General features: G+C 38.6%; 1 long non-coding RNA gene across 1 annotated transcript; it reads right to left on the reverse strand.

Annotated features, from left to right (window-relative positions):
- Positions 1 to 265: 265 nt before the first annotated feature.
- LOC127493950 (uncharacterized) lies at positions 266 to 3841 on the reverse strand. The gene is made up of 3 exons (XR_007924585.2): positions 3757 to 3841; positions 2166 to 2270; positions 266 to 1099 (listed from the first exon to the last, which is right to left on the reverse strand). It is a non-coding gene; the product is annotated as an uncharacterized lncRNA (long non-coding RNA).
- Between the last annotated feature and the right edge of the window lie 8335 nt (positions 3842 to 12176).

Genomic DNA, 12176 nt, shown 5'->3' on the forward strand with positions numbered 1-12176 from the left:
GTTTTTTTGACTCTTCAACTGGCTACTTCAAAATCTGACATTCACCTGCTTGGCATTCTGAGGTCTTTGACTTGCCGAGTTAGTATCCTCGACTTGCGGAGTTAGTGTCCTCTACAAGTCCTGCTCTGAGCTGAGATCTTCCTTTGCAGTTTCCACACAGAGGTTGTCAATGAACTTTAATGGGAAAAAAAAAAAAAAAACTGCTTTGCATTTGACAAAGTCAAAGGGAATTCTTTTGTGTAGGATTTCTCAGTCTCTACTTTATTAGTGTGCACATGTAAATTCTTTCCCTCATGAAAATAAAATGGAGATACAAAGATAATCAGGTGGATTTGTACACAGAGCCCTTTAAGAGCTGGGAAGCATCCTGTAGGTTCAGAGCTTTGCAAATCACCGGAGAAAACTCTGTTCTGGATTTTCATGTCTTCTCCTTGACTCTTAGAGTGTATAATATTCATTTTCAAAGCATTAAAGTTCCAAGCTTTGTTCCCCACTCAATTCTTATTAAACATGTATTTACTGTATACATCCAATAAATGTTTTTCAATAAAATGATAAAAGTAGTCAAGGTATTCATTATTTAAAAAACGCTCTAGGAACGCATTTGAACTCGGTGGTAAGCCATTTGTTTCTATTTACTCTGTAGAGTGGTTTCACCCAGAAACTGACAGCTTCAAAAGGAAACAAAAACATTACCCTACTTTTAATTTGATGACACTGCCTATGAAGCAAAGTTCACTGAAGGTACCTCATCTTGTAAGTTTAGCAGAATCCCTCAGCCGCGTTTGCTAGCTTTCTGTTGCAGAATTCGGTAGTTGTTGTCCTTTAGAAGCGTCAGGCCTAGCACACATCTGGGTTTAGGCTTTATCAGCAAACTGCATATTTATATGGGTTTATATTGTTCCTTGTTTGAGTATCAAATGTACTTACATTTATTAAGTTGACCTAAATCAAGTTAAGATGTTCTATTTTTAAGAGGCAGAGTAGTTAGTCTCTATTGCTTCTCTTATTGTAAGTCTTCTCATCAACTTTCACATGATTTTTAAGAATGCTCATCTTTGTGTTGGTTAATGGATGCAAATAAATGTTTTAGTTGTCTCTAAAATGGAAAATACAGACATTAGACTTTTATAAAATGGAAGGGATGTTGTGATATTCAGAGAGTGATTGTAATAAATTCTTTAGCTATCCGTCTGAAAAATAAAATTTACTAGTGGTGTGACTACCAAGTTATCTATTTTTTAGTAATAACTAAAAAATAACCTTAAATTAATCAGCTTAAATTCATGAATTTGCTGTTTCTGAAATTTGTCTTACAATGCTCCCCTTTTTTTTAAACACTGGTAATCCTTGTTTCTCATCACCAGGGAGCAGGTAAGGTTTACAAACCTCTAGAATGAACCTCAAATGTTTTATTTTCGGAGTTTGCAAAGAATATTTTTCTTCCTGTGAGTTGTAAAAATATACACATTGCTACTCACTTCTCACGTTTCTATTGACAATGATTACACAAGGTAAATCACATAAAGTGCATAACTCTGCATGAACACTCTAGAATTATTACTTCTTCCACTTTTCAAACATCTCTATCAATAGTGCCTATTCTAAAAGAATATCTTGGTGAATTGTTTACCATTTATTTTTAAAAATAGCTTACTTTCTTACAAAGATTTCCTTGCATATTTTAAGCTTTCTCATTGCATTTTTTATTAATTGAATTGCATTTGGAAAAGAAATCTTCACATAAAGTACCTTTGTGTTTTCTCTTGCTTTCAATATGTTATTTGTAACATGACTTTAACATAAGTCATGTCAACCTTTCATTATATTTTATTTGCCATTTAAACAATCTCAGCATTCACAAAGGATCTAGAACCCTAACAACTGTGGCTTGAATTTTAAAATTATCTACTTTCAAATATCCTCACTTCTCTTCAGTTTAGGCATTTAAAGCCATTTTTTCAAGTCTTTCTTTACTGAAACAACTGAATGTTCACCAAAATATGCTATATCATGATAAATTAGAGTAGAAAAATTGCAACTAAGAAAGCTTCCCATTGGCTTACATACTATTGAATGAATGTGTTATTTACATGAGATCTTACAAAATGGTCGGGTATGGTGTTTTGAATTACACTGCCCAATTTCAGTTTGATTCCTCTTACCAGTTAAAAACTTCATGCAGCAAAGACTCGCAGCTCCACTTGCAGAGACCGTCTTCTCCCCACTCTTTTCCAAAAAGAATTTCTGACACATGCAGCTGCTGGAATCTATGTGTGCATATAAAAGGGAATTGGGGTGAATAGGAGGAATAAGTAGAGTAATGGAAGGAGATGAGAGAAAAGCAATTGAAGAAAGCATTTTGGTTTAGAACCACATAAATTACTAAAAATGCATCACACTTTGTACTTGCAGTGAAATGAGGGATCATTTATGCTTTCCACACTCAAGTTAGATGGAAAAGCTAAATGAAGACATTTTCCTTTAGAAAAACCACAAATCATTTTTTCAAAGCATGAATTCATGAGTCTTTGTCACAATGTCTCTTTGTGACTGTTCAGTTTTCAGAATGGAAATCTGTAGAATGTCAGTTCCTTTTCAGGTGGAAGAAAAAAAATGACCACATGAAGCCTCTTCTAAAACATTCCACAAGCGCAGGCATTTTGAATAATTTTTCAAAGGAAAGTACCTCATTCTGAGTGAATAGCATGACATTCTGAACTGCATCTAACATAAGATTTTGCTTCGACAGGCCTGTCAATGCACCTTAGCTCCACTGTAATGAAATGAAAATCATGTGAGCTTGGGAGAAATCCCTTCCTCCCCCTGATGCTCTGTATTAGCTATGGACTTGCACTTGTTTTTCACCATGGCAACAAGAGCGCTCAATAGAGTTAGCTCTCACCTTCTCTGCACAAGGTGAGCGAGAAAACAGCAACAAAGAAAAACGAAACAAATAAAAATTTCATGAAGCAAAGAGTTAAGGAAGCTATGAACAGAGGGCAGTGTGGCCATTTCAGACAAATTTTACTAAATGAGGTAACATGAACCAAAGAAAAGATTCAGTTTATACTTGATTAAATCTCGAAATGGGTGATTTAAGTGTCAGCTGGTCAACTGAAAAAGCAACTTAAATGGTTTCATTTTGCAGAAAGGTTAATGTCAGTGAAAAGCATAGATTGGCCAGTAATCTTGATATAAGGTGCTGAATTACTCATCTACACTATAATTAAAAAGTAGACATTGTTCCCAGCAGCAAACAAAATTATTTTAGTAATTTTTAAAGAATGAGGATTTGCACTGTGAGATATTTTAGCCATATTTTATTCTTCCAGAAAACAGAATTTTATTTAAAATGTCAGATATTCTACATTATGTTAAATTTACATTATTCAGGCCTGCGCTGCAGCTCACTTGGCTAATCTTCCGCCTGTGGTGCCGGCACCCCGGGTTCTAGCCCTGGTTGGGGCACTGGATTCTGTCCTGGTTGCTCCTCTCCCAGTCCAGCTCTCTGCTGTGGCCCGGGGAAGGCAGTGGAGGATGGCCCAAGTGCTTGGGCCCTACACCTGCATGGGAGACCAGGAGGAAGTACCTGGCTCCTGGCTTAGGATCGGCACAGCGCGCCGGCCGTTGTGGCAATTTGGGGAGTGAACCAACAGAAGGAAGACCTTTCTCTCTGTCTCTCTCTCTCTCACTGTCTAACTCTGCCTGTCAAAAAAAAAATTTACATTGTTCAACATATTTGAAGTCATTCACCTTGATATCCTGAGGTTTCTAATGGGTTGTCTCTCAATAGAACATGCTTGTACAGGCAAAACCACCACAAGTGGAGCTGATTGATCATTTTCTATTCAGGAAAAAGAAAAAAAACAATCACAACATAATTTCAGTGTGTCACCTGAGCTGCACTGCAAAAAATAATAAAAAATTAATACTTGGTAAATAGACATCAAATCATTGCATTACAGTCAGAAAGTCGAGATGTGGTGGAGGTGCGGAGCAAGTCAGGAAATTTGACCCATGTGTGATTTTCAGAATTAAAAAAGGAAGAAGAAACACAAATCTGACATCCATTTTAAATAAATGATAACTTACATTTGTTCATTACACACAGATAACTTTAGTATCCTGTTTTCTTTAAAAATGTTGATGGAGTGAGTGTTTAGCCTAGTAATTAAGATGTCTGCATCCCACATTGGAATTCCTGTATTCAATTCCCGGTTCTGGCTCAGTGCTCCAGCTTCCCAGCATTAGAGATGCTGGGAGGCAACAGTGATGGCTCAAGGAGCTGGGTTCTTGCCACCCACATGGCACACATATTGCAGGCACCTGGGGAGTGGGAGTTAATTGGAGAGTGAACCTGGATGGAAGCTTGTGCTCTCTCTCTCTCTCTCTCTCTCACACACACACACACACATACACACACACACACACACTTTCTCTCCTAACTCCCTCCATCTAAAATAAATAAAAACTTTCTAAAAAGTTAGCATTCATGTTCAAACAAAAGATTCAAAAGAATGTATTAGAAATACAGAAATAGCAGACAGCATGTGGTGCAGTGGGTTAAGCTACCACCTGTGAAACCAGCACCCAACATGGGTACTGGTTTGTGTCCTGGTTGCTCCAATTCTGATCCAGCTTCCTGCTAATATGCCTGAGAATAGACTGTGGCTCAAGTGTTTGGGTCCTGACACCAAATAGGAGACCCTGATGGAGTTCTGGGCTACTGGCTTTGGCTTGGCATAGCAGGAGCCATTACAACCATTTGAGGAGTGAACTGGAGGATGAAAGATCTCTCCTTCTCTCTGTGAAACACTTCCATTCAAATAAATAAAATAAATCTATTTTTTAAAAATGTAGAAATAATTTGGGAGTACTTCTTGGGAAGATCATGGACTGAATACCCATGTAAATAACTGCCTTCCAGTAGCACAGCAAACTTAAATAAAATAACCAAAAATAATAAAAAGTAGTCAGACACAGATCTTGGTTAAACACTGAAGTCTGATTAATGGAGTGCCTGGATTCAATCCGCAGCTCTGACTTCTAATTACAACTTGGCTCAGTAATTGGATTCCTTCCACCATATGGAAACCCGGATTGAATTCCCAGCTCCTGCCTTTGGGCCCAGTAAAGCCCCAGTTTTTACAGGCATTTGGGAAGTGAACCAATAGATAGGAGTCCTCTGTGTCAGTCTCCTTCTCTTTCTCTCTCTCACTCTTTCCCTATATCCATCTCTCTCATTTTATCCCTCTTAAGTAAATAATTTTAAGAGTTATTTATTTGACTTAGACAGACAGAGAGAGAGAGAGAGAGAGAGAGATCTACCCCTCGCTGGATCACTCCCAGATGGCCACAACAAAACCTGGAGCCAGTGGCTTCGCCTGGTCTCCCACATCATCGGCAGGGGTCCAAGAACTTGGGCCACCTTCCACTTCTTTTCGCAGCCATTAACAAGGAGCCAGATTGGAAGTGGAGCATCCAGGAAACAAACTAGTGCCTATATGGGACACTGATATCACAGGAAGCAGTTTTACTCATTATGCCACAATGCCAGATCTGATAAATCATTTTTGAAATACAAAGACAGTTCCACCAATATTAATACATGCAATACTGTAAACATAAAAAAATTAGTTACAAGATATTTCATAATTTAGAGTGAAGTGAATGTGCACATTAAATGTCAGCACATATCTCCCATAAAGGAGAATTCAGTGTGGAATTTAGGGAGCTGGTAAAGAAAAGGGTACTAGCACTACTGTTTGTTCAGCCCTCACTACATGCCAGGCAACTTCTAAGTGCTTTACTAGCATCATTTTAATGATTTCACTCCCAGAGTTGGTGCTATGATCATGTTCATTTTATAGATGATGATACAAATGTCCTTGCCCAAAGTAACAAAGATGCAAAGTTAATAATTGAGTAAAATGGGATTTTTAAATTAGTTCAATTTTTTACTTTGAGTTACTTTTAACAGGTTCAATATGTTTATAGTTAAAGCTTAATAACATAGTGTTATTTCCTTCCTCCATCCCTCCCTGACACTATCCCACCATCCTTTCTTCTACAATTCTTTGTGCCTTTTTTCATTTCTTAAGACAACATATTCTAAACTTATATTACCATAGAAAGGCTTAATACTTCACAGAATAAGAAGCTTAATAAGTAAAAAAGCAAACAGATCTTAGTTTAGTAGGAACATATACAATGACTATAAACAACAATTGAGGGGGTCGGCACTGTGGCACAGTGCATTAAAGCCCCAGCCTCAGTGCCAGCATCCCATAGACCGAGAAAAAGCTTCTGGCTCCTGACTTCGGATCTGCTCAACTCCAGCCATTGTGGCCATTTGAGGAGTGAACCAACGGATGGAAGATGTCTCTCTCTGTGTGCATATTTGTCTCCACCTTTCTCTGTAACTCTGTCTTTCAAATAAATCTTTTTAAAAAATAAATAAAAATAAATATAAAAAATAATATAAAAATATTAAAAAAAATCTTTTTAAAAAGATTTTTAAAAGATTTTAAAAAAAGAAATAGTTGAATGGAAAAATGACCATTTCACCCATATACACTTTTTGTCAATTAATCATAATTTCTTTCAAAGAAATAGAACCAATGATCATGTAACATCTAAATATTTCCTGTGTTGCTGCAAGATAATAATTAAGTTCTTCTAGCCATTTCCTCTCAAGAGTTTATGCTTTGATTGCCTGTGATTCTGGGATCTTTTCCAATAAGTCTTGCAGAGTTTCTCTAATATTCTCCTCTAGTGATTGGAGGGTATCAGCTCACAAAATTTATATCCTTAATGCATTTGTGTTGATTTTTGTATAAGGTGTAAGGTGGGGTCTTCTTTCACGCTTCTGCACGTGGGGATAAAATTTCCCCAGCACAATTTGATGAAGAGACTGATCTTGCTCTAGGTACTGATTTTAGCTCCTTTGTGAAAGATTAGTTGGTTGTAGATATATGGATTGATTTCTGAGGATTTTGTTTTGTTCCATTTTTATACATCTATTTTGTGCCAGTACTGTTAACTACCTGGTAGTATGTCTTGAAATCTGGTATTGTGATGCCTCTGACTTTTTTTGTATAACATTATTTTAGTTATGTGTTTCATGTGTATAGTTTCTTGTATTTCCATATGAATTTTAGCATCATGTTTTCTATATCTGAGAAGAATGTCATTGGTGTTTTTATTGGGATCACATAAATCTATAAATTGCTTTTGCTAGTATGGAAATTGTGCTGATATTAACTCTTCATATCCACGAACGTGGAAGATTTTTTTCATTTTTTGTGTCTTCTATTTCTTTCTTTAATGTTTTGTATTTTTCATTGTAGAGATATTTCATCTCATTGGCTAATTTATTCTGGGCTATTTATATTTTTTTTGCTATTGTGAATGGGACTGATCTTCCAATTTCTTTCTCAGCCATGACGTTGTCTATGCATACAAAGGGTATTGATTTTTGTGTGTTAATTTTTGCACTGCAACTTAACAAACTTTCTTATGAGTTCCAACAATCTCTTAGTTGAGTATTTTAGCTCCTCTATATATAGAATCATTACATTTCCAAGCAGCAATCATTTGATTTCTTCCTTTCCAATTTATATCCCTTTAATTTCTTTTTTCTTGCCTAATGGCTCTGGCTAAAACTTGCATTGCTAAATTGAATAGCAATGGTGAGACTGGGCATACTTGTATTTTTCCAGGATGCTGGCCATGGGTTTGTCATAAATAGCCTTGATTGTGTTGAGGAATGTTCCTTCTATACAAAATTTGCTTTAGGTTTTCATCATGAAGAGATGTTGTATTGTATCAAATGTTTTCTCTGCATCTATTTAGATAATCATATGGCTTTTGTTCTTTAATTTGCTCATGTAATACATCACATATATTGACTTGCATATGTTGAATCATCTCTGCATATCAGGGATAAATCTTATTTGGCTAGGGTTAATGATCTTTATGATGTATTGTTGCATTTGATTAGCTAATTTGATTAGCTAATATTTTGTTAAGGATTTTTGCGCGCCAGCCACAGCGGCCATTGGGGGGTGAATCAACAGAAAAGGAAAACCTTTCTCTCTGTCTCTCTCTCTCACTGTCCACTCTGCCTGTCAAAAAAAAAAAAAAAAAAAAAGGGCTTCCATAGCCTAGGCAGCTCATGTCAAGGGCCTCAGGTGATCACTGATGTCACATGACATGTAAGAGTGTTAATTGTTAAATTAACAACAGGAGTCACTGTGTACTAACTTCCCATGAAGGACCTCTGTTCTCAAAAGAGCTACAGTATTACCATTAATGGTAAAACTTGATCCCAAAGATTTGCTTTGTTCTATTGTGTGATATTATGCATCATAAGTTCTAGTTATGTCTAAGTGTCAAGCTCCATTGCCTGTATTCCTAGGTATTTCTTTAAAGTTTATTAAGTGCCTCAAATGTAAAATCTGGGATACATGTCTCTCTGAAATATTCCTATCTTATATGTTGTAACATAGGGTCAGATATTAAAAGGCAGCCAAGAAGATTTCTGAGAATGGCAAAATTCCGTGGACTTTGGATTCCAAATTTTTGTGTATAGCTTTAAAAATGCCCTGATACAGACCCCCATACTGAAAAGGGTAGCTGCAAAAGTTGTTCCAGAGCACTAAGGAGCTTCTAACTAAAAGCGCCGGTATTGGGAATTGCTGATGACAGGATTCTGTGGAATTTCAATTCCAAAATTTGGATTCCAAACTTTTGTATGTAGCTTTAAAGAGGCCCTGATGCAGATTTTGTACTAAAAAGGGCAGCTAGAAAAGTTGTTATGGATTCCAGGATTTGGATTTGCAGCCTTGTGTTTGCTTAAAAACCTCTGAAACAGACACTGTGCTGGACAGGGGAGCTACAAAAGGTGTTCCAAGGAATCGAGGAGTTTTTAACAAAAAACTCCAACATTCGAAATTCCTGAGCAAGACATTCATAAGAAGATCCTCTTCAGATCAGCCTCAGGGTAAATGAAAGGAACCTTACCAGGTGCTATTGAGCATGACTACCTCTGTGAAATTAGGATTGAACTTCTCTCTCTTAAATCTCCACAGGTGAATGTGAAAGACATGACTGACTGTTCCTACAAGCCAATCAGAAACCTTAAGTACCTCTTTAAAGCAAAAGCGATAAGTAAAGCTTTTGCTTTTGTCTCCTTAAGACAAACATACTGTACCTGCCTTCCTTGATTATCTCTGGGAACTGTTATGATGATAAAGCTACCTAATGAGTTCTTCTATTATAATTCTCCATACTCAAGCTAAATGGGTTTATAATCTAGATAAGGGTAGACTATCACTACCCACTATCTGAGAATCCATAAGATACATTGTTTTCATCTAACGGGGCACCCCACTTATAATTGGTTTTGTTCCAGTTTTGCTTATACTAATTAACAACTTATAGCCGGCGCCGCAGCTCACTAGGCTAATCCTCCGCCTTGCGGCGCCAGCACACCGGGTTCTAGTCCCGGTCGGGGCGCCGGATTCTGTCCCGGTTGCCCTTCTTCCAGGCCAGCTCTCTGCTATGGCCGGGGAGTGCAGTGGAGGATGGCCCAAGTGCTTGGGCCCTGCACCCCATGGGAGACCAGGAGAAGCACCTGGCTCCTGCCTTCGGATCAGCACGATGCGCCGGCCGCAGCATGCCGGCCGCGGTGGCCATTGGAGGGTGAACCAATGGCAAAGGAAGACCTTTCTGTCTGTCTCTCTCTCTCACTGTCCACTCTGCCTGTCAAAAAAAAAAAAAAAAAAAAAAAAAACTTATGATTCAGAACTCAGCTTCTAGGAGTAACTGACCATGCAGGGTGCAGGGGACACAGATGTTGGCAATAACCCAGACTGCTCCAGCTCACAAAGCAAATTTATTAGATAGGATAGGCAGAGACCTCCAGACCCTGGATAGGCAGGGCCTGCACTACGCCCCTCATAAGCAGGAAGCAGTTAAAGAAGAGATGATTCAATGTCCATCAGCTTCCCTTAGGATTAAGGGATAGAGTCTCTGAGTGGGGAATGAAGTAGGCAGGCATACAGGCTAAAATTGATTAGGTTTGTGAGCTGGAAGACCACGCCTTCCCCACGCTCCTGTGTGACCTCATGCCCCTACCTGGCCACACCTGGGTGCCCACCAGCCAGTCAGGTTAATTAACCACTCCCCTTTGGAAGTGGGTTAAAAGCCTGGGACATGATGTGTCCTGTCTTCTCTTCTCTGCCCTGGCCTCAAGCCAGGAGGAGGCTGGCTGTATCCCTGTGCCCTCAGAGCATGTGGCCTTCGTGCCACACTCCCTAGGCTTCCTGGCCTAGATGCTCCTCCACGTGGCTGGTTCCTGGTGCTCAGTATGAACCCAGATTTACCTCTCTCTCTTAGATAAAGCTCTCACTTTCCTATGTATCTTTCACACTAAATAAAAGCTTAAAATGTAAAAAACAATTAAAAATCATACATGCAGTGAAAGAATATGGACTGCTCAGCACTATCCCTGGTCACCATATTAATGATCTGATTTATTCCCATACAGTTTTCATACTTCCTGATTTCACCTATTAAACAGTTACAGGGATTTTGTTTCCTTTGTCTGGATAACATTGACATAGACAAGTGTTTATGCTTTTTTATGTAGCAACAGTAAATGTTACCTTTTTTTAAAGTTCTGCCACTTTTCCAAAAACCCCTTTTTATCTTGATAGACCTAAATTTTACCCAAAACCCCAGTTGATGTATACAAGATGTGATTTTGGCCATACAGTTAAGATTGCATAAGATAGCACATTTTGTTAGAATTGTTAGATTAAATGCTCCTACCCAAAGTGTCAGGGAACCTACCATACTGATGTGCATGATTACATCAACCAACCATAGGAAAACAGTTTTCTAAGTTGGAATAAAGTATGGTATTTTATAAGTTTTAAACATTATTCTCATAATTTATCTGACTTTCCAGTGTCTTCCTTCATACATCCCAACTGTGGCCCCACTGCCAGTTCATCTCATCTTGTATCATGAATGAATGTGTATGAATTCCTTAACCATAGAGGAGGATGTAAGCATTTTGTGCCCTCAATATTTTAGGTGGTAGCTAGTTGTGATGTAATTAATTATTACTTTTTCCATTAAATTCAGTAAGAATATTTTAATAGGATGGATATTTTTAGGAATGCATTAAGGTAGATTTGTGAATTATTTGATTGATGAGTTTTATCAGGAAGTCATTGGTCTGGACTAAATATTAGACATATTGGGACTGAGGGGTTGAACTTAGGCACCTGTGTCCATGAGCTGACTCTCAGCAGAAAGGCAGGAGGAAGTTCTATGTGGGATTGCCTACTTGCATGGATGAAGCTTAGTGGAGAGAGTAGATAGTATGATGAATGGCCCCTGCCTAGGCACAAGACTGGGCAGAGCTCTCAGCTGAGAAGTAAAGTAAAAGCTAGATGACTGTTCTCACGGAGATGCTGAAGCACATGCTTCTGAGATACCACATAGCATGGATGATGCCTGTCCCCCTACACACACACACACACACACACACACACACACACACACCTTCTTTCATTTGACCCTAGAGCTGCTTCTGCATTGTGAGAGTTCAAGGGCACTGTTGATGAACACTGAAAGGGCAATATCAGTGTCTGGGCAGAGAACTTGTGTACCCAAATAAGTCCAGGTCCTAATTCTCAGAATCCATGAATACAGAAAGTTACGTGATAAAGGGACCTTACAATTGAAGTGTAGAGATAATCCCAGATTTTCCTTCCAAGAGGACCCAATATAATTACAAGGATCCTATTAAGGAGGAAGAAGGAGTATTACAATCAGAAAAAAGGTATGACTATGGATAGTGGAAGCAGAAATTAGAGGGATACATGTCAAAGATGGTGGCAAGGTCATGATCAAAGGATGCAGGCAGACTCTAGACGCTACACAAATCAAAGGAACAGGTACTCCCCTCAAGCTCTCAGAAGGGGCACAGCTCTTCCAGCATCTTGATTGTAGTCTTATAAAATCTATTTTGCGGGCCGGCACCGCGGCTCACTAGGCTAATCCTCCGCCTAGCGGTGCCAGCACACCGGGTTCTAGTCCCGGTCAGGGCACCGGATTCTGTCCCGGTTGCCCCTCTTCCAGGCCAGCTCTCTGCTGTG

This window comes from Oryctolagus cuniculus, chromosome 4 (assembly GCF_964237555.1).
Source record: "Oryctolagus cuniculus chromosome 4, mOryCun1.1, whole genome shotgun sequence".
Taxonomy (NCBI): Eukaryota; Metazoa; Chordata; class Mammalia; order Lagomorpha; family Leporidae; genus Oryctolagus; species Oryctolagus cuniculus.